The sequence below is a fragment of the Camelus bactrianus genome, chromosome 8 (genome assembly GCF_048773025.1).
Source record: "Camelus bactrianus isolate YW-2024 breed Bactrian camel chromosome 8, ASM4877302v1, whole genome shotgun sequence".
Classification (NCBI taxonomy): domain Eukaryota; kingdom Metazoa; phylum Chordata; class Mammalia; order Artiodactyla; family Camelidae; genus Camelus; species Camelus bactrianus.
Window position 1 is genome coordinate 59,815,376 of NC_133546.1, and position 22,738 is coordinate 59,838,113.

Sequence of the window (22,738 nt, forward strand, 5' to 3'; positions counted from 1 at the left end):
AAAGCAAAGGAGAGATTTCAGCTGCTACGAAAGATGGAAAGTCAGTAGAGAAGTGGCAACTGCTGCATCGGGGGAGGGGAAGAAGCCTCAGCTTGGTGTTTACAGGGTGGGAAACTTGCAGAAAGGGACAATTTTGCCCTGCAAAACCCTGCTGAGGTTTGGGACTTAGAACCACTTGGTACTGGGTGGACACAAACTGGGGAGAAACGGAAAGTCTACAGTTTGTACCTGATTAGCAGTGCCCACACACTGATTCATAATGACCTTCTGTCTCAAACATTTTAATATTAAAAACTATGCATACACACCCACACACGTGAATCATTCCGGTGCTGAAGACCCAGCCGAGAGAAGATGCACATCTGGCCATGCCTCTTCCGCGAGCTCTCACCAATGAGCACTTACCACAATGCCGCGCTTTTTCTCTGAGCCGCCCTTTTACTCCACTGCGGTTTCTTTCTGCTTTATTTCATGTGCAGCTGAACAGTTTTGACCCAGAATGGCTCACAGAGATGTGTAAATCACAGCAGTAAAGGTGCTGCAAAAGTGCCTGAGGCACCTTGCAGAAGACAAAGGATGGAATTTAAGACCAGCAGGTCATCAGGGACTGGCAGAAGTATGTCTTACACATCACTGGGAAGACTGGATGGTGTCTGGAAGAATCTATGGCCAGAGTACATCAGGACTTCAGGGAGCGTGGTGGCAAGAACATTTCCAAAGGAATCATGCATAACCAACCTGCTTATGCTGATTCATTTAGCCCTGTCACTTCTCAAACTGCATACTGAGCTGAAAGGGTGGGTCCCACCCCCCCCCCCCACCACCACACCCCCATTCTAGGCACAGAACACTGTCAGTCAAGCATCTACTCTCACAAGATGGGATACAGGGAGTTTCCATCAAATGTTCTCATTTTATTATGAAACATTTGACACATAAAAGACTGTATGTAATATATTACATATAGGTAAGGCATGAAGATCATAAAAAGTTCACGTCACAATTTAAAAAATAGAGTGTAACTTGTAACAGTGAGATTCTTTATGCTCCACCCCAATCACATCCCCAAAGTGTAAGCACTATTTGAATTTTGTGTTTAGTTTTTTTTTTTTTTACCTTTATGATGGTTTTGTCACATATGTATATATCCACAAACCATATATCATTTAGTGTTATTTTTCAATTTTTAAAACTGATACCATATTGTATTAATTTATGTATGGCTTCCTTTCCTTCCCCCCCAACATTATAAGATTCCTCTCTAAAGAATTTGAACAGTTCCTAAGACGAGACTTGATATACACTACAACTTTGCACACAGAGCCTCCAATTGCCTTTTAATCTTTTACTTTCCATTTTTTTAATGGGGGAGGTAGTTTGATTGATTGATCAATCGATCGGTCGATCAACTGATTGATTTTTAACAGAGGTACTGGGGATTGAACCCAGGACCTCATGCATGCTAGGCATGCGCTCTACCACTGAGCTATACCCTCCCCCTATTGCCTTTTAATCTTAAACATGAACACAAAACCAAGGATCACCAGGCATTCAAGGAAAGTTTCCAAAATAAAAAGGAGACACCACAGTAAATAAAAAGAAGTAATCCTAAAGTAAATTGAGATAATGTTGGTAATTGACAAGAACTAAAAAAAAAAAAAAAACCCTTGAATTCGTACCCTCAGAGAGATTAACAGAAGTATTATAGAACAAGTTATAATGAAAAAAATGATCAGAGAACAAAAGAGAGTTCTTGGAAATAAAAGTGTTATTGACTAAAAAAATTTTAATTCAATAGAAGGAATGAAAGTAAGTTTTAAAAATCTCCCAGGAAACGGAACTAAAAGACAGAAGCAGAAATAGAGACAGAAAAGTTAAGCAAAAAAAAAGGTCAATCCAATAGGTTCTTCTGCTTTATCAGACATTCTGAAAGACAAAACACAGTAAGAGGACAGGAGGACAGGAGGATTATCAAAGAAATGATAGAAGAATTTCCCAGAAGTGAAGGGCATGAGTCTCCAGACAGAATGGGCCAAGCACTCAGCGCAACGAATGAACAAAACCAACCACATCAACTGGCTGACGTCTCAGAATTACCCAAATCCTCTAGATGAAGAAGAAAAGACCATTTTAAAAAGAGGATAAGGATCTATTTCTTTTTCTCTTCCTTCCTCACCACCCTGGAATGGCTTTGACAGTATATAACTTACAACTATTTGCAGATGTGCGAAAACAGGCATCCAATCAATTACACTAAAAGCCCCAGATCATCTTAGAAGTAAACAAGGCACAATTTATTACTAATGTTAAGTACTGGGATTTGGTAAGTTTACAAAGCACTAAAGTAAAGTTAGAAGCTACGGCTATAAATTAAGGCTGATCTTAGAAGGGATCAATGTCCTTCACTTTTCCAGTGCTATCTCTCACAAATTGAAAGATTTCATGCTGAACACAATATTTTGTGAAACAGGAAATTAAGTTCTCATCATGAAGACATTAAAAACTAAAAACTCATGTTGGTGGTCAATATATAGGGTGCCTGTATACTTTTCTGTGTTTTAAAATGTCTCTAAAAATAAGCGGGGAGGGGGTAGCTCAGTGGTAGAGCATGTGCTCAGCATGCACGAGGTCCTGGGTTCAATCCCCAGCACCTCCATTAAAAAAAAACCCAAACCTTAATTATCTCCCCCCCAAAAAAAGATAAATGTAAAATGTCTCTAAAAATAAATAAAAGACTCAAATAACAAGAGATCAGTTAAAACAGAAAGTCTGTTATAGAAATTGTCCAGAGACAATCTTACTGTTTTATCCAACAGACCTTATTCTGTCTCTAAAACAAAATGCTACACATGAAATATGAAAGACAGAATAGAGACTCATGAACCCCACTCCAATGAGGACTCCAGAGTATCTGTCTTTCATAAGCAATCCGGTCATCACAATGAGTTCCTGTGGTTCCATGTTCTATATGTGCTTGTAGCCTGTAGCAGGCAGTCACTTTACTCCAGGTCTTTACCCCACAGCACAGAGACATCTTTGTTCTGAAGGCAGACACACAGAAGCCAAAAGGGAGCTTGTACTGCATGTTTAGAAAGAACTGTTCATTATTCACATCTCTGCCACAAATAAATGTCAATAACCTTGACTCTGCAAAATAGCCTGACCCCAAACAAATACAAACCCCGCAAACTTCTTTCACTGCATTTTGGAAACTAGGAACCAGTCACCTGTAATGAGCCTGTGGTGTGAGGTAAAATATAAATATATTAATTCTTAGTTGCATTTTTATGGTATGAATTGTATGAAACTCAGTGTGACAACTACTCAATTTATCAGACAAACTGCCAGGGGTGTAAAGATTCAATAACATCGTTTCTAATATTCTACCCACAAGAGTTTGTATTGGATACTGCCCTCATTTCTGCAGCTGTGCAAAGTGCTATCAAACTATAATACATTAAGGGGCTTAGACCCGTATCATACTTATTTAAATAATGCTCCTAATTCTCCTTTATGAATGAACCCAAAACTCTTTATTTAACAAATGATACTGAGTTATAAGTGAATGTGGGCTGGTAAAAAAAAATTTAAATCCTAAAGTACTAGCATCAGCTTTACATCAGACATAAGTTGATTTACTATGAAGCCATGAATCTCATACTTCTTCATACTGCTAAGTCACTTGGGTAACTACGTACCTTCCTACAAACAGCGCATAATAAATACTCACAGGTTTACAATCCAATATATGAAATTTCATCTCATACCAATTCTATTCTCTCAACTAACTCTCAATTAACATAGTCCCAGTACCACTCACTGTCCCCCACCCCGTTCAGCTTGCTTCTCCTCCTTTACATACTCTCCTTGCTCCTTAGCACATGCTCTTCTGACATTTCCAAAAAAGCCTCCTGCTTCACATAAAGGCATGTGTGATATCTGAAACTGCTGATCCCAGTTCCAAGAAACTCCGTAACTTCCAAGGTATACATGAAACTTCTGAAACTAACACTCCACTTTGTGAATTCCAGAACACTGATAAGATGCCATTAGTCCAATCCAGCAAGGGTAGATAATGTGACTCTGAGATAATTTTTCATTTCCTTCTCTACTCCTCCACTGTCTCTCATTCTGAGATGATCCCAACTAGCCAACATTACAGAAAACTCGAGAGAAAAATAATTTTAAAAAATGTCTACTTCCAAAAAAAAAAGTACACTTTCTAAATCCTGTTAATCTATAAAGCATTTCTGAAGCTCCTCTGATTTTAATCGTTGCTTATCTAATAAGTTGGTTTGGCTTATACACATTGCCCATATTCTCTTTCTCTTAAAAAAATTAATTTATCATTCACTGATGACAACTACATGATTATCCAAGCAAATCACTGTCAGGCAAGTTTCCTGTCTCTGTGATCATATCTTTCAGATCCCATTATTCTCATATCTGGTGTGCTCTAAGGAAAGACCATGTGGATGCTCAACATAACCTAAGTGTCCATCCACTGATGACTGGATAAAGAAGCTGTGGTATATTTACACAATGGAATACTACTCAGCCATAAAAAAGTATAAAATAATGCCATTTGCAGCAACATGGATGGAGCTGGAGATTGTCACTCTAAGTGAAGTAAGCCAGAAGGACAAAGAAAAATATCATCTGATATCATATGTGGAATCTAAAAAAAAAGACAAATGAACTTATTTGCAAAACAGAAACAGACTCTCAGACATAAAGAAAAAAGTTGTGGTTACCAGAGGGGGAGGCAGGTGGGAAGGGATAAATTGGGAGTTAGAGATTTGCAGATACTAACTGATAATATAGAATAGATCAACAATCTCATGCTGTATAGCACAGGGAACTATATTTGATATCTTGTAGTAACTTACAGTGAAAAAGAATATGAAAACAAATATATGTATGTTCTTGTATGACTGAAGCACTGTGCTGTACACCAGAAATTGACACAACATTGTAAACTGACTATACTTCAATAAATATATATATACAAAAAAAAAGAAAATATGAGGAAAAGCACTACTAAGATAACTTTTAAAAGGCTGCTACAAAAGAAAGTGAACTATTTGAATCAAAAGTAAAATGATTTATTTCCTAGAAGGTATGCTAAGGATAATATTTAATCATTTTTATACAGTAGCAGCATAGTTCAAGAAACACTAGAAATACTTATATATTCTCTGCTTTCTTTGTCCATAATAATTAAGCAGACAAATATTCATGGAAAGAAGTAAAGAAAGGGCCTAATACACCTGCTTATAATTGTCATCATATCTAAATAGAAACAACCCAAACTCTTACAAGGCTGCTTGGATAGATGAATGATCCTTTGATGACAAGAGAAATAGAGGCTGGAGCACTAGACCAGGAATGGACATTGCAGAGTCTAGTTCTCTGACTTTAATTAACTTGAGGCTCATCTGAGTAATTGCTGGATTTATAAAAATTGAGATGATGAACTTAAAGGCATGGCAATTTAGAAGAACAGAGACTACCAGAAAAAGGAAAGACAAATGAGGATGAAATTTGTGAACCAACAGGACACGAGGCACCTATATTCACAGAAGTGCACACCCTCCCAAATAGCCCTAGGTTGCTCTGCCACCACTCTTTGCAAGTCAAAAGGTGGACCCTAGGTGGGCAGCAGAAGTAGCTGCCCATGGTGCTGAACCCCAGGACACACCAAAGGCCAAGAATTAGGCAAGACCACAATCCCTCAGTGGAATTTCACATATATTCTCCCCATTCATAAAGGTATAGCACAAAATCATCACCAGTTTTTTTTTAGGTGTGAAGTAGAAAGCTAGCATTTAGTAATGTTTACTTTTGATGACATGCCTGTAAGGTAAGTAAGCATTTGAAGGTAGAAACTTGCAAGCAGATTTCCCAAAGTAAGACACTTTTCACCCATTTAATCTATGCCAGCCAGTCTCCAAGATGGCTCCCAATAAGCCATACCGCCTATATTCATGCCCTTCTGGAGTCCCCTTCCACAATGTATCAAGACTGGATCTACATGACCAACAGAACATGGTCAAAATGACAATGCAGCTTCTGTCTTGGCTTCTTGGATTATTCACTCCGAAGCAGCTCTGTGCCATGAGGACATTCAAGCAGCCATGTATTAAGGAACTGAGGCCTCCAACCAGCAGCCATCCCCAACGTGCCAGCCATGGGAGTGAACCATCTTAAAGTAGACCCTACTGCCCCAGTCAAACTTTCAGGTGACTGTGGCCCCGGCTAAAATCTGACTGCAATCTTACTGGAAGACCAGAGTCAGACCCTCTCAGCTGGGTTACTTTCCAATTCCTGACTGACAGACTGTGAGAAAGAACAAATAATTATTGCTGTTTTAACCTGCCAAATTTTGGGGTGGTTTGTTATACAGCCTTAGTAACTAGAACATAATTTTACCCAACATAACCTGGGCCTAATTGTCAATGATGTCCTTCATGAATGATCCAGACTCTTTAATGAAAAGTTTATGTGATTATAGTTTATGTTTTATGTAACCAGTTGTCAAAAAGTCCAACTATTTTGATAAATAAGTAGTAAAGAAAAGAAAGGAAGAGAAAATGTGATGGGCTGAATTGTGCACCCCTAAGTTCATATGTTGAAGCGCTAACTCCCTGTACTAAGGATGTGGCTATATTTGGAGACATGGCCTTTAAAGAGGTAATAAAGTTAAAATGAGGCCATTAAGGTAGACCCTAATCCAACAGGACTACTGTCCTTTTAAGAAGAGACAGAGACACCAGGAGTTCACATGCACAGAGGAAAGACCACATAAAGACAGAGTGAGAAGGCGGCCATCTGCCAGCCAAGGAGAGAGGTCTTGGGAGAAACCAAATCTGCCAACATCTTGATCTGAGACTTCTGGCCTCCAGAACCGTGAGAAAATAAATTTCGATTTAAGCTATCCAGTCTATGGTACTTTGTTATAGCAGCCCTAGCAAACAAATACAGAAGGCAAACCCATAGATTTAAAAAAAAAAAACAAAACACGACTACTCGGAAGACATAGCAAAAACACTTTAAGGAGCAACACTAAACCACAGTGCCTAAAGGTGCGTAACTGGATAACAGAACTATAAAATATATATATATAAAGAAGTGAGTACTGTAACAAAATAATACAGGCAGTCTTTACTTTATATGGTTCTAATGTGCACAATTTCAGGTCCCACAGTTTAAATTACACCAGTCCTCCAACGATATAGTCCAAATCTCACTTACCATGGTATACTAACTTTGAGAAACTGCATGAGGTACAAACTTCACTAAATGCTCTCCAGTCTACAAATCGCTTTGTAATTAATAGATGTGCATCACAGTCAGTGACCAGTCACATCACATCTTTCAAAGTCTGTCAGTGATCAGTCACTCCTCATTTGTTATTCAGTTCCCACAGACAGCAAATGTTTTTGTGTTGTCTCCTTGTCTCCTAGTGAAAAACCCACAGAACAGTTTACCCAAATGAAATATTAAAAGAGGTAACTGGCCAGCAAAGAAACGAAAAGTGATTAACACTAGAAGTGACATTTGAATGGAATACGATGGAGTCACAGGAAAACGGTTGACCATGGGAAATTTGACACAGCTACTACCTGAATCTAGATGTGCAGCCAGGATAACTGAATGAGGGAATTGATCGTCATAAATGAGGAAAGCGCTGAGATGACAAGGATGAAGAAATGATGCTGCAGAAATTTCACACTGAAGGAACTGCTGCAGATACTTCACAACATTGAAAGTATGCAGGATAAAACTAACGCAAACTTCAACAGAAGTATGGAAGTTCATCAAGGCATAGAAAAGATGCTTGCTCTGTATCATACGTGATAGGAAGGGAAAAGGGCAAACCAAACTACTCTTTTTGTTTTAATTGAAGTATAGTTAATTTACAATGTTGTGTTAGTTTCAGGTGTACAGCAAAGTGACTCAGTCACATATATATATTCTTTTTCATATTATTTTTCATTATAGTTTATTACAAGATATTGAATATGGTTCCCTGTCCTAAACAGTAGGACCTTGTCGTTTATCTATTTTATATATAGTAGATTGCATCTGCTAATCCCAAACTTTTAATTTATACCCCATTCCCTGCCCTTCCCCTCTGGTAACCATAAATTAGTTTTATATGTGAGTCTGTTTCTGTCAAACTAAACTACTCTTGATGAGATTTTACAAGAGAAATAAAAGTTTAATTCTCAATGTTGCTATTGTTTTAATTTACAGTGTACTAAATACTAGTATTTTTTTCATTTCCCTATATAATTATAACAGACAGTAAGAGAGTTTCTAACATTTTGGTCAAACATTTAAAGGTCCCCAAACAATCTCAATTTCCCCCACTGATTATAAGACAGCCTACCGGGTTTCAGCATGCACTATTTTCTGTATAGTATCACAGCTCCGTGTAAAATGAGGACTGCCGGTGGTTATTTTGGACAGAGGGAGTTATGATTGAGATGTGACCCAGGGAGGGGCTTCTGGGGTGACCCACAAAGTCCTATTTCCTGACCAGAATGGCCATTACACAAGTATTTACCTTATAGTAATTTGTTAAGCTAAAAATGTTTCTGTGACTCAAATTCATGGAAGGAGGGGACTAGTCAATGAGGACCCATCTGAAACATCAGGCTAGTGGTCACCTTTCTAACAGAAAAGAAAAGCAAAGCCACAGAAGTAAGAAAGTGACTTGGCAGAGGGCACAAAGGCTGCTGTCAGACATGAAATTGGAACCTGAGCTCTCTGGGCAGCCAGGTAGCAGTCTTCTCTTTAAAGGCTGCCAGTCTCCCATGAAACAGACTCCCCTGAAGGACATCTTTATTGTCCATTTCCGAAAGAGGTAATTCAGCCAGGTTTGAATGTGGAGGCCTGAGGCTTTAAGATAAATTACTTAATGCTAATCAGATAGAAAAAGATGGTATGTAGGGAGGCCAAGAGAGAGTCATCGACTTTAAAAATTTTTTCCTAAATTATTGTTTGGCTAGAAAGATTAGGCTTTGCAGAGAACAGTAAAACAGTTTGGCCTCCCTGATCCTAGGGCAATTTGAGTTTGCATTAAACTCAAATTTAATGAATGCCATTTATTCTGTGGGGCCGAGGCAGCGCCGCTGTGGATTTATGGTATCTGGTTAGGTTACAATCAATACCTGTCTTTCCTTTAAGATTTAGTCCTATAACACAGCATCTTCCCCCTCACATAAATACCCTAATAGCCTGTGACATTGCTTTTTTTCATACAAAATCTATCATGGTTTCTATCTGCTTATTGATTTGAGGAGTATGTTTTCTCTCCACTGTGTACACAGCTTTCATTAACACTAACAAGAAGTACACCTTATATAACTAGGATGTTAACCTTCGTCCAATTTAGTTGTCCAGTAAATTCAGAATAAATACTACAAGTCTCTTAAGATTTATTTTCTTACCCTCGAAGTTAATGTCTCTGACATTAAGAGAATTCCAAAGGCTGGGGAGGGAGGAGCCTAATAAGAAACTGCACAGAAGTCCTGGGACAAAATGTGATACAATATTTCAGTTCTTTTTTAGACACACAAGAACATTTGTCACCTTTAACACAACCAGTCAATTATAAGCACAGTTAGTGTTTTTGAGACTTTTAATACCAAGGGAAGAATATAAATTCTTGAATTTAGGATTTAAAAAGACAGAAAGGCACTGAGCATCAAGACAATTAGTTTTGAGTATATCAAAATAATAATGTTTTATTATTCTGCTTTTAAAGACAGAAGCTTTATTTTCTTCAAAATGGCCTTTTCTCAGGGTTTTTTAATAGTAAGGAGAGAAATTCTAGTATCTGGAGATAAATTAGACCTGTTGCATATTTTGGAGGGATGAAAAAGAATGATCTAAAGCTATCCTTTTAATAAAAATAGATGATTGTTTATTTAGCAACCTTTTCAGAATGTGTCCCACGATGGTATTCCTACCTTGATGCGCTTCCTCAAAGGGCACATACTCTGTATATACTTTGAATGATTAGTAATTCTAATCATATATTAAATATCCTGGGTCTAAGGGAACTCATTATTGAAAGGAATCCTTTGATCATTTTACATAAGATTCTTTAAATCCCTATTAGCACATGTTTTTGAAATCAATTTCCCAAGACGTCTTTCAACCGGAAGGTATCTAATTAGCTGTAAGTCCTTCATTGGATGATAAAGTGTTTACTTTACTTACATTTCAAAGTACAAAATACCCTGGCTTACATCCAATCAAACATTCAGATTTTATTTCAGCAGGGTAGCAATGATGGAAAATGTTGAAAGGCACCTGATTCTCAGTTTTAAAATACTGCTCTGAACAGTAACACAGCTCTGCTCATATTAAATACTGAAGGTGTGAGGCTCTTTGATTCTTCCTCCAAGTTTTTATATTTTTGGTTTTGGTTTTGGACTTTCTTTTTGGGGGGAGGTGTCTCACTTTTCTCCATATTGTATAAAAACCCAACAGGTGCCAGGGACTTTCCTGTTATTCATTACTGGTTTTGCAGCTCTTTACTAAGTTTTTGAATGGAGGAAAACAGAGGCTTCAGTGAGCAAGCCATTTATTATTACATAACGTAGGATAATACATCTGGAGATTAAGGAAATTATAAACAATTAAATAAGCATCCGTTCTTAAAGTACCCATAAAGCACCTGGATTTAGGTTCTTCCTCTCATGGTAACTCCTTCTGCTATTATCTTTTATTGATTTTAAGAAGAGATAGCTAACCTCAGGCCATAATGCTAATTTTAGCTTTAATTTGTTCTCTCTTAGCCTCAAGAGGCATACAGAGTTCCAGTGTAAACCAGTCGCTTTCTCTCAAGCCCCAGTGCCAATTTCCCTATCATTATTTCTATTTGAAAGCAAAGCAGCAGATGGCTGTATAGGTGCAGTCAGGCAGGGAATGATTTGATTTATATGATAAGCCCACTGCCGGGTCTCTCTGCACATGTTCAGAATGCTGATGATTAACGCCGCTGGGCACTCTTCTCTCAGTTCCAAGCTCTCCTATCAAGCAGGCAAGGCTCTGATTCTAAGGGAGACAAGAAGCATATTTGGAGCTTCCAGAGAAACAATTTCTAGGGACCCAAAGACAAGTTGCCACAAGGGTCCGAGTTAATTGGAGACCAGGACATCTACATCAGACTCTGGAGTGCTTGTTGCACATGCATCTCCCAGACCTGCTGAATCAGGACCTAAGGAATGAGGGTGGGCATCTCTGAATTTTAATAGAGTTCCCAGATGATTCTTATCTTGATAAGTTGGAAAATAATTGGTCTAAAGAAGCTAACTGGAAGAGAGAAAGGCAGATAGCTAACTAGAAGATAAACTTGGTAACTAAATAATTTGGGGTTAGGGTTAGGGTTACCCTGAGATCACTTAATTTAAAGTCTACCTTGGTCAATGGAAGGTATAGTTCAAGTGGTAGAGCGCATGCTTAGCATGCACAAGGTCCTAGGTTCAACCCCCAGTACCTCCTCTAAAAAGTAAATAAGGAAACCTAATTACCTCTCCTCCCAAAATAAATTAACATTTTTAAATTTAAAAAAAAACCCTATCTTAATTATCCCATTAGGTAGGTTTTATTATCCCCACTATGATAGTGAACCATGGCCAGAGAGATCAAGTAAACCCTAACTAGGAGCAGAGTTACCTCAAATCAAGTTATACTAATTTTAAGTCTAGTGAAAGGGTTAGCAAACTTTTTCTGTAAAAAGATAGTAAATGTATTAGGTATTGTGGGCCACATGGCCTCTCTGACAACTCAACTCTGCCAGCAAGCATAGTGTGAAAGCAGCCACAGGCAATATGTAACTCGAGTATGGTCATGCTCTAATAAAACTTTACAAAACAGGCAGCAGGCCTGTGGCTATAATTTGCTGACCTTTGGTCTAGTGTATCTTTAATTCCAACGTGGGCACCATACAATATAACTTTTTTTTAAGTTGGGACTTAAAAGGTAGTAAATATTAATTATTTGGACCTCTTCCTTAGGTGGAACAGCCCAATCTCAACCAGTAATGGATAAATGAAACATTACTACAGGCAGATCTTGAAGATACCATGGATTATTCAGTTCCAGACCACTACAATAAAGCAAATACTGCAATAAAGCAAGTCACACGAGATTTTTAGTTTCCTAGTGCATATAAAAATTATATTTACGGTAAACTGTAGTCTGTTAAATGTGCAACAGCATTATCTTTAAAAATGTATATACCTTAATTTAAAAAGACTTAAGTTGCTAAAAAATGCTAACCATCATTTGAGTCTTCAGTGAGACATAATCTTTTTGCAATAGTGACATCAAAATCACAGATCACTGACCACCATAACAAATAGAATGATAATGAAAAAGTTTGAAATTATTTCAAGAATTACCAAAACATGACCCAGAGACACAAACGAGCAAATGCCATTGGAAATATGGTGCCAGTGGACTTGCTCGACACGGAGTTGGCACAAATATTCAATTTGTGAAAAATGAAATATCTGCAAAGTGCAATAAAGCGAAGAGCAATAAAACAAGGTATGCCAGTAGAGCTAGTGTGCACCACTACATTTTCTCCATGATTCCAACTAGATACTGGGACCTTTCACATGATCTTTTATTAATTCCTCAATACTCTCCATTTCTAGCTGTCGGATGCTGGATACAGCCAAATGGTGCCCTGAGGCACAAATAAGCTTCAAGCAAATAAGATAAATAGGTCCAAATATTGTAACTTGAGTTTCCCTTAAGAGCAAATAAATAAAAGTGACACGTACATTTATGATTGTGTAATACATCCTGTGGTGAAGACTGGTTTTTTTTTGGAGAGGAAAATTTTCATACTTGCTTATTGCCAGCAGCTGGAAGTAGTTTTAAATTATTATAATAACATTCATGAACCCAAAAGGACATGCATATTCTTGTTCTTTGTTAATCTTCCTCTGTTCCATCTTTCTCAAATATACAATTCTCTAGATGGTTGGGTAACTCTCAATTAATAAAATATACTTCGTTCCCCAATAAATGTAAGAACTTAAGACGACTTAATCCCATTTGTATTTGCTCACAGGGCAATTATGACACAACTGTTTCCTGTATAAAGGTCTCATCCACACCTTACACTACAAAGACATAACTATTTTTTTTAATTGAAGTATAGTCATTTACAATGTGCTAATTTCTGGTGTACAGTATAGTGATTCAGTTTACACACATATATTCTTTCTCATTATAGGCCATTATAAGGTATTAAATATAGCTCCCTGTGCTACACAGTAGGACCTTCCATTTCACATATATGTTTGGAACATGAGAAATAAATCATACGAAGGTAGTTACAAACTGTTAAAAGACTAGCATATTAATATAAAAGATGGCTACTTATCCACCAAAGAGTTCTGTTTCCCATCCAAAGTAAATGATTATTGCTCAGAAGCAGCTGTCCAGTCACGGGCTAAATTTCCCAGACTCCGTAAATTGAGGCGGTGCTCTGAGCTGGTTCTGGCCAATAGAATGTGAGCAGAAATGATGTTTTCACTTACTGGTGGAGGCAGTTAATCTGGTATGCCTCTTCCCCTTTGTAGTGACACTGGAAATCACGTGTTGAAGATGACGGTATAACAAGATGGAAGGAGCCTTTATCTCTGAGTCACTTGAAGAAGAGCTAACCAGGAAAGCTGCCCACCCAGGAATAACTTCTCTGGATTTTGTGTGAGCTGGAAATAAACTTTTACTGGATTAAGCCACTGAGGTTTAGAGATGTTTGTTACAGTAGTTAGCCTACTTTAATAGAATATATTTGTGCCAGATAAATGAGTCAAATCATGATCTACTGAAGAGTTTCTAAGATGAATGCAAATACTGAAGAATCATATGTATAAGAAAAACTTGCAAGTTAGAATTTTTACCATTTAGGCACTCCATTCATATGAATTAAAAACCATATTTCACAGAACTAGAACAAATCATAATAAAATTCATATGGAACCATCAAAGACCTAGAATTGCCAAAGCATTACTGAAGAGAAAGAAAGAGGCTGGAGGAATAACTCTCCCAGACTTCAGACAATACTACAGAGCTACAGTCATCAAGACAGCATGGTATTGGTACCAAAACAGACATATAGACCAATGGAACAGAATAGAGAGCCCAGAAATGAACCCACAAACTTTTGGTCAACTCATCTTTGACAAAGGAGGCAAGAATATACAATGGAATAAAGACAGTCTCTTCAGCAAATGGTGTTGGGAAAACTGGACAGCAGCATGTAAAACAATGAAGCTAGAACACTCCCTTACACCATATACAAAAATCAACTCAAAATGGATCAAAGACTTAAACATAAGAAAGATACAATAAACCTCCTAGAGGAAAACATAGGCAAAACATTATCTGACATACATCTCAAAAATTTTCTCCTAGAAGAAATAAAAGCAAGAATAAACAAATGGGACCTAGTGAAACTTACAAGCTTCTGCACAGCAAAGGAAACCATAAGTAAAACAAGAAGAAAACCTACGGAATGGGAGAAAATTTTTGCAAATAAAACCGACAAAGGCTTGATCTCCAGAATATATAAGCAGCTGATACGACTCAATAAGAAGAAAATAAACAACCCAATCCAAAAATGGGCAGAAGACCTAAACAAGCAATTCTCCAAGGAAGACATACAAATGATCAAAAAGCACATGAAAAAATGCTCAATATCACTAATTATCAGAGAAATGCAAATCAAAACTACAATGAGGTATCACCTCACACCAGTCAGAATGGCCGTCATTCAAAAATCCACAAATGACAAATGCTGGAGAGGCTGTGGAGAAAGGGGAACCCTCCTACACTGCTGGTGGGAATGCAGTTTGGTGCAGCCACTATGGAAAACAGTGTGGCGATTCCTCAAATGACTAGGAATAGACTTACCATATGACCCAGGAATCCCACTCCTAGGCTTGTATCCAGAAGGAAATCTACTTCAGGATGACACCTGCACCCCAATGTTCATAGCAGCACTATTTACAATAGCCAAAACATGGAAACAGCCTAAATGTCCATCAACAGGTGACTGGATAAAGAAGATGTGGTATATTTATACAATGGAATACTACTCAGGCATAAAAACCAACAACATAATGCCATTTGCAGCAACATGGATGCTCCTGGAGAATGTCATTCTAAGTGAAGTAAGCCAGAAAGAGAAAGAAAAATACCATATGAGATAGCTCATATGTGGAATCTAAAAAACAAAAACAAAAACAAACAAACAAACAAAAACAAAGTGTAAATTCAGGACAGAAATAGACTCACAGACAGAGAATACAGACTTGTGGTTACCAGGGGGGTGAAGGGTGGGAAGGGATAGACTGGGATTTCAAAATTGTAGAATAGATAAACAAGATTACACTGTGTAGCACAGGGAAATATACACAAAATGTTATGATAACTCACAGAGAAAAAAATGTGACAATGAGTGTGTATATGTCCATGAATGACTGAAAAATTGTGCTGAACACTGGAATTTGACACAACATTGTAAAATGATTATAAATCAATAAAAAATGTTAAAAAAAAACCAATCTGAATGACTGGAGAGCTCTATAATTAAATAAATCTGATACTTAACATCTTTTATAACAATATATCCGTGCAGTAGCTCACCTAAATCACTGGATACTCCACAAAGTGAAATGTATTGTATATTTATAATACATTTAAAATATAAAATGTAAACCAGAAGACAACCTCAAAATTAAATTTGCATTCCCCAAGGTAGAATCCACTGAACTTCAGCCATCTGGTACCACTTCATGAGTCTTCCATAGCAGTGTAACCTCAAGTATTATTACCTTCCTATTTTTCTGGAGCCTAAAGAGGGCAGAGACAGATGTGGCAGCTGTGAGCCTGGGACTCTGATTTCACATCTGCCCACTGGGGACTCCACAATGGTTCACCCTTGAGTGCCTCTGGCCCTTGAGGAATGGGTCCTGGAGTCTGTAGAATGCAGGAGAATGGCTGGAGGCTCTCAGGGAAAAGAACTATTCAGGCTTATCCTAGGTTTGAACAGAAAGCCTCTGGAGGATGGTAAGGGGAAAGATATACCAGAAAAGTGAAAGGAGCTAAGACACCCAAGGGGGAGAGCCTGTTGTGGAGTGGGTAGAGCTCTGTAAACAATATTTTCTTGCAGTGCTTACTAACCATTTTTGGGTGAGGGAACCATTTGAGAATATGATGAAAGCTATGAAATGTCTTCCCTCTCAAGTACACATATAAGCATTCACTTAAATACTTACACCTAAATTCTGGGGCTCTTCAAGCATCTGTAGATCATCAATGAACTTCAGGTTAAGAATTCCTACTTTATGCCAGAGAGGGTGTGGAGAAACACTGTTGATGGGAATGTAGATTGGTACGGCCACTATGGAAAACAGTATGAAAATTCCTTAAAAAACTAAAATCAGAGTCACCATATGATTCAGAAATCCCACTCCTAGGCATGTATCTGGAGAAAATGCTAATGCAAAAAGATACATGCATCCCAATGTTCACAGCAGCACTATTTACAATAGCCAAGACATGGGAGCAAACTAAATGTCCATCGACAGATAACTAGATAAAAAGGACATTATTTTATTATATATATAATGGACACACACACACACACACACACACACACACACACACACAGGAATACTACACAGCCACAAAAAAGAATGAAATAAAACCACTTGCAGCATTGTGGACCTAGAGATTAGTATCCTAAGTGAAATAAGTCAGTCAGACAGAAAAAGACAAATATCACATGATATCACTTACATGTGGAACTTAAAAAATGAAACAAATGAACTTATTTACAAAACAGATACAAACTCATAGACACAGAAAACAAACTTGAGGTTACCAAAGGGGGAAGGGGATGGGAGAGGATAAATTAGGAGTATGGGATTAGCAGATACAAATTACTATATATAAAACAGATAAACAACAAGGTCCTACTGTATAGCACAGGGAACTATAGTCAATATCTTATAATAAACTATAATGGAAAAGAATCTGAAAAAGAATATACATATATATGTGTGCGTGTGCATGTGCGTGTATGTGTGTGTATAAGAAACTGAATCACTATGTGGTACACCAGATACTAACACAGCACTGTAAATCAACTATACTTCAATTAAAAAAAGAATTTCTATTTTAGTAGGAGATTTAATAGCTGCTCCTCAGGTTGATATAGGAACCTACTAGTAAATAATGCAGACTCTTCCCTGTACAGGAGAGAACACAGCTATTTCTTGCATCTCTTCTCCTATGACTGCGGATAAGGAGGAGAAGGGAAAGAGAGGTAATGTCACTCTCTGGTTTTCCTGGCCACCCTCCACTGTCCCTTACCTCCGTGCCTTTGTACAGCCCAGCACCACCAGTGGAATTTTTTTTTCATTTATATTAATCTCACATAGAAGTTGCAAAAATAGTACATGAACTTCAAAGACATTACAGTAAGTAAAATAAGCCAGTCACAAAAGAAAAAATATCGTATGAGTCCACTTATATGAGGCACGTAGAATAATCAAATGGATAGAGAAAGAAAATAGAATAGTGGTTAGCAGGGGCTGGGGGAGAGGAGGTTGGGAAATTATTGGTTAATTGTATCATTTAAAGAGGAGGTAGAGTTTCAGTTTAAGATTATGAAAAACCTCTGGACATTGATAGTGGTGATGGTTACACAACAATGTGAATATAATTAATGCCACTGAACTGCATACTTTAAAAATTATTAAAGTAGTAAATTTTATGTTATGTATATTTTATCACAATGAAAAATAATACAGAGAGTTCCCACTTACCCTACCGCCCAGTGGTAGTATGGAAACTGGAAAGGAAACTGGCCTTAGTATAATACTCCTAAATAAACCATAGAACTTACTTGGATTTCGTTTTTTCCAGGAGCTCACTCTGTGTGTGTGTGTGTGTGTGTGTGTGTGTGTGTGTGTGTGTGTTTTTCTATGAATTTTATCACATTCATAGATTCATGCAACCACCTCCACAATCAAGAGTACAGAACTGTTTCAAATCCCCATTTTACAGGTTAGGACACTGAGGCATGAGGTTAAGTAAACTGCCAAAATGTTTACAACCAGTAGGTGTCAGAGCCAGGCATCAAACCCAGTAAGAACAGCTCTAAAGCCCATGCCTCTTAACCAAAGGTGGCTGCAAATATTTACAGGGCATATCTAGGATATTCAAATGCATCAATATATACGTATTCAAGAAGTCTGCTCTCTGGTACTTGAATATTTTATACTATATATGGCATAATATAAAATAGTATACAACGCATCTCAGCATTCTACCTAAATTGGGTCAAATTCAGAATTACATGCTGGGACTTATAATTCACTTGGTATTTTCCAGCTAAAAAATAAGTTTAAAAACTGGCATGAGACACGTTATCCCTGCCAAAGAAAGAGAAGTAAGTTAGTTTTGTGAAAAATCTGAACTGAAATTTTCCAAGTCAAATTGTACATGATTTGGTTTATTTTTTGTACACAATAATAAATTCAAATCACTACCATATAACCATGATAAATAGGTCCATCTCATGTCGTTACATTTTTACCTCTCATTTTAGTGAAATATTTTAGTTACTAGAACATCTAAATAGTTCCACTATGGGAACAAAGTACTTTTTTAATACATTTGACTAATACTGAATTTTTCTTGTGTAATTTTTAAAGCATTCTACCTAATTTGTTTATTTTTCTGATAATAAACTTAATATATGTTCACTGTAAGAAGTCTTTAAAATTCTCATAAAGACACAGGGGGGAAAAACCCACCACTCCTAAAACTCCCCACTAGAGGTAATTTCTTTATATAGCATATTCCTGTGAGACTTTCCTAGAATTAGAATAAAATGCAGATATTTTCAAAAACTGAAAACTCCAATTTACTTAAATAGGAATATAAATTTTATGGCCTTGAAATCAAGTTTTAGAATAAAGTGGTACTTTTGGTTTATAGTCTAGAATATGAATACATGCATACACAGTCTTACAGGATGCTACACAGTAAGTTATTGATGTTCATAGTAAAAGGACATCATCAGGTTCCATCAAGTTAACAATCTCACTAGTTCTCTTTGGCCCATAGACCATCAGGTTGCTTCAAGGGCACCTGTCTCCAAAACTGTGCAAGAACAAGAGTGTTGCTTTTACACTATGAATATGTATAATTTCACAGAACTGTTCATTTTTAAAAGTCATCTTTTGGTCTACTCCCCTCGGCTAGTGAAGAGAAAACTGAGGCTCGGAGAAATTGTCTACAGCTCCACAGCAGGCTGGTGGCCAGGACTACACTAAGTTTCCTGATGTCCATTCGGTGTCCTTCCATCCTCCCCAAGGCCCCAGGATGTGCCCCTCCATCTCGCACTGCCTCATCCAACCCAAGATGATAGAGAGCATGGTTCTCAGAGCTAATGTGGAAAAGGTCACAACCTCAAGAGAACTAAGTTCTATATTCACCTCTTATCTGTGAGGAAAATTATTCTTTTGTATCCATTCATTTTAGAAACATTTCTCAAAGCATGTACTTACAAAAACAAAAATAAGCCCTCCCAAAATGCTTTCTGGTTCCTGTTTATTAATATTAGTTTACTTCAGACTACTTTTCCATTCTTGTTTCTATTTGTTGGTACCTCTGTTAAAATCATTTTTTTAAAAAACAATGTTTTTTACTATCATAGACAGAAATATTCCCCTTAATCTGCATTCTTGAACTGAGGACAAATCATTGATGTAGAAATTGAATTAAGTCCATTCAGCTACAATAAATTCCCAAATTTAAATTAAATGTTTTAATCCTTGCATATGTTTTCCTAGTTTTATAGAAAATACTAAGAGTCAAGCATTTTCCAACTGGCAGACAGATACATGAAAAGATGCTTAACATTGCTAATCATCTGGGAAATGCAAATCAAAACCACAACGGGACATCACTCACACCTCAGAATGGCTACCATCAAAAAGAACACAAACAACAAAAGTTGGTGAGGATGTGGAGAAAAGGGAACCCTGGCACACTGCTGGTGGGAATATAAATTTTCCACAGCAGCCACTGTGGAAAACAATCCGGAGGTCTCTCAAAAAGCTAAAAATAGGACTACCATATGACCCAGCAATTTCACTCCTGGGTATATATCCAAAAAAACCAAAAACACTAATTCATAAAGATACATGCACCCCAATGTTCACAGCAGCATTATTTATAATAGCCAAGATATGGAAGCAACCTAAGTGTCCATCAACAGATGAACAGATAAAGAAGATTGGTTATATATATATAATACATATATATATATAAAAATACATATATATATAATGGAATACTACTCAGCCATTAAAAAGAATGAAAATTTGCCATTTGCAGCAATGTGGATGGACCTGGAGAGCATTTTGCTAAGTGAAATAAGTCAGATAGAGAAAGACAAATACTCTATGAGATCAGTTATATGTGGAATCCAAATAATACAACAAACTAGTGAATATAACCAAAAAAGAGGCAGACTGCTCTTTCTCTTCCAGTCCCAGGCGATTTGCAATGTCCCAGCTCCAGTGCAGACATGGCCAAGTCAAAGAACCACAACACACACAACCACTCCAGAAAATGGCACAGAAACGGCATCAAAAAAACCTCGATCACAACAATACAAATCTCTTAAAGGGTGGACCCCAAGTTCCTGAGGAACATGCGCTTTGCCAAGAAGCACAACAAGAAGGGCCTGAAGAAGATGCAGCCAACAACGCCAAGGCCATGAATGCACGTGCTGAGGCTAGCAAGGCTCTCGTAAAGCCCAAGGAGGTCAAGCCCAAGATCCCAAAGGGCAACAGCTGCAAGCTCAGTTGACTTGCCTACATTGCTCACCCCAAGCTCGGGAAATATGCTCCTGCCCGCATCGCCAAGGGTCTCAGGCTGTCAGCCAAAGGCCAAGGACAAGGCTCAGACCAAGGCCGCAGCTGAAGCTGAAGCTGCAGCTCAGGCTCAGGCTCCCAAAGGCACCCGGGCCCCCACAAAGGCTCCAGAGTAGAGGCTTTCATCTATTGATGTGAGGATAGAAGGACTTGAGTGACCCCTGGGCTGCTGTCTGCATGGGGCTCATGTCTACCTGTGCTGTTTGTACAAATAAACCTGAGGCAGGATTTGTCAGTCAAACAAACAAACAAAATCAAAAAAGAGGCAGACTCACAGATATAGAGAATAAACTAGTGGTTGTCAGTGGGGAGAGGGGAGCAGGAGGGGCAAGAGAAGGGTAGGGAATTAAGAGGTACAAACTATTGTGTATAAAATAAGCTATAGGGATATATTGTACAACATGGGGAATACAGCCAGTATTTTATAATAACTATAAATGGAGCATAACCTTTAAAAAAAAAAAAAAAGAGGCAAGCACTTCCCAAAGCACTCTGTGCCTACAATATCAGACTGCAATAGTTAATGAATGCTTAAACTTTGTGACTCTCAATTTTCTTTTAAGGAAAAGTTGCAGACAAAAAGAAAAAAGCAATTCATTCTAACCTATATTTTTTAAATCTACAATTCAGTTTCCTACTTTATACCCTAAAACCATAAGATGTTGAGTATTATCCATAAAAATATTGAATAACTATGTCACATACCTGAAACTAATATAAATCAACTATACTTTAAAAAAAATGTTGAGTATCAAATATAATCAATCTAATCCAAGGAAAGACTTGAAATTCTTTTTTTAAAAAAAGGGGGCAATATGTTAAATAAAAATAATGCTGATAATTTATCTGTGGGCATCAAATGGAAAAAAGAGAACAATTAGTTCAAGAGAATCAAATAGTTTCTCCCACACACACACATATATTCAAATTTTATAGAGGGGAGAAAAAAAACCCTCAACATTATGAACTAAAACAAACAGAAAAAAAAATTTATGTCAATTTGGAAGTATTACCTATGGTTCTGTACAGACTTCCCAATGATAAATGTCTGAAGAAAATAACAAGAATCTTCAACTATACTAGGGAAACATCACTATTGAATGTATTCTCACAAACTGGTAAAATGTCACCAGGTCTGAGCTTAGGCTTGGAGTCTGGGCAAGCAACAAGACAAAGGAGAAAAGGTTTATGTTCCCTGGAAGGCACGGTGACAGCCATTTGTGACATCGTTATCTAAGTCAATCTTTTCTTGCAGGATTAACAAGTACCACTTGTTGATAGGAATTATCATGGGATGCTCTGCAATTTAATAAAAACCGTTTCATCTGAAAAGATTATCTGCCTCTCTGTGCTAAAAGCATGTGCAGAAATTAAATCCTACCTGAAACATTTTCCAGCCTATAACCTAAGTCCAAACTTCCCAAGACATAAGACAAAGAGCCTTCCTTAGAAGTCTACGGTCCAGGCTCAGGTCTTCCTCCTACAATCAGTTATGCCCTCCTTCCCAAACCAGGGCACATGGTAACAAATGAAGACGAGTATTCCAAAGATGGTGTGAAAAATCAAAGTGTCACAATGGTACACTAGGGTTTGTTGTTTGAAAAATGATAAATCATTTCATAATGTAAACTAATTACCTCGTAATTTATTTGCTAAAATTGAGATTTCAAACACTGGCTATTCTTAAATAGGGGGCAACGGCATATATCTATTACTGGAAATTCATTTAGTACTACTTAAA

General features: G+C 37.4%; 1 protein-coding gene and 1 pseudogene across 13 annotated transcripts in view; one reads left to right on the top strand and one right to left on the bottom strand.

Annotated features, from left to right (window-relative positions):
* The window catches only part of ANKRD6 (ankyrin repeat domain 6), a 208,980-nt gene that overhangs the window by 182,653 nt on the left and 3,589 nt on the right, over positions 1 to 22,738 (bottom strand). The window lies entirely within an intron of this gene.
* LOC105064117 (large ribosomal subunit protein eL29 pseudogene) lies at positions 20,649 to 21,113 on the top strand (annotated as a pseudogene).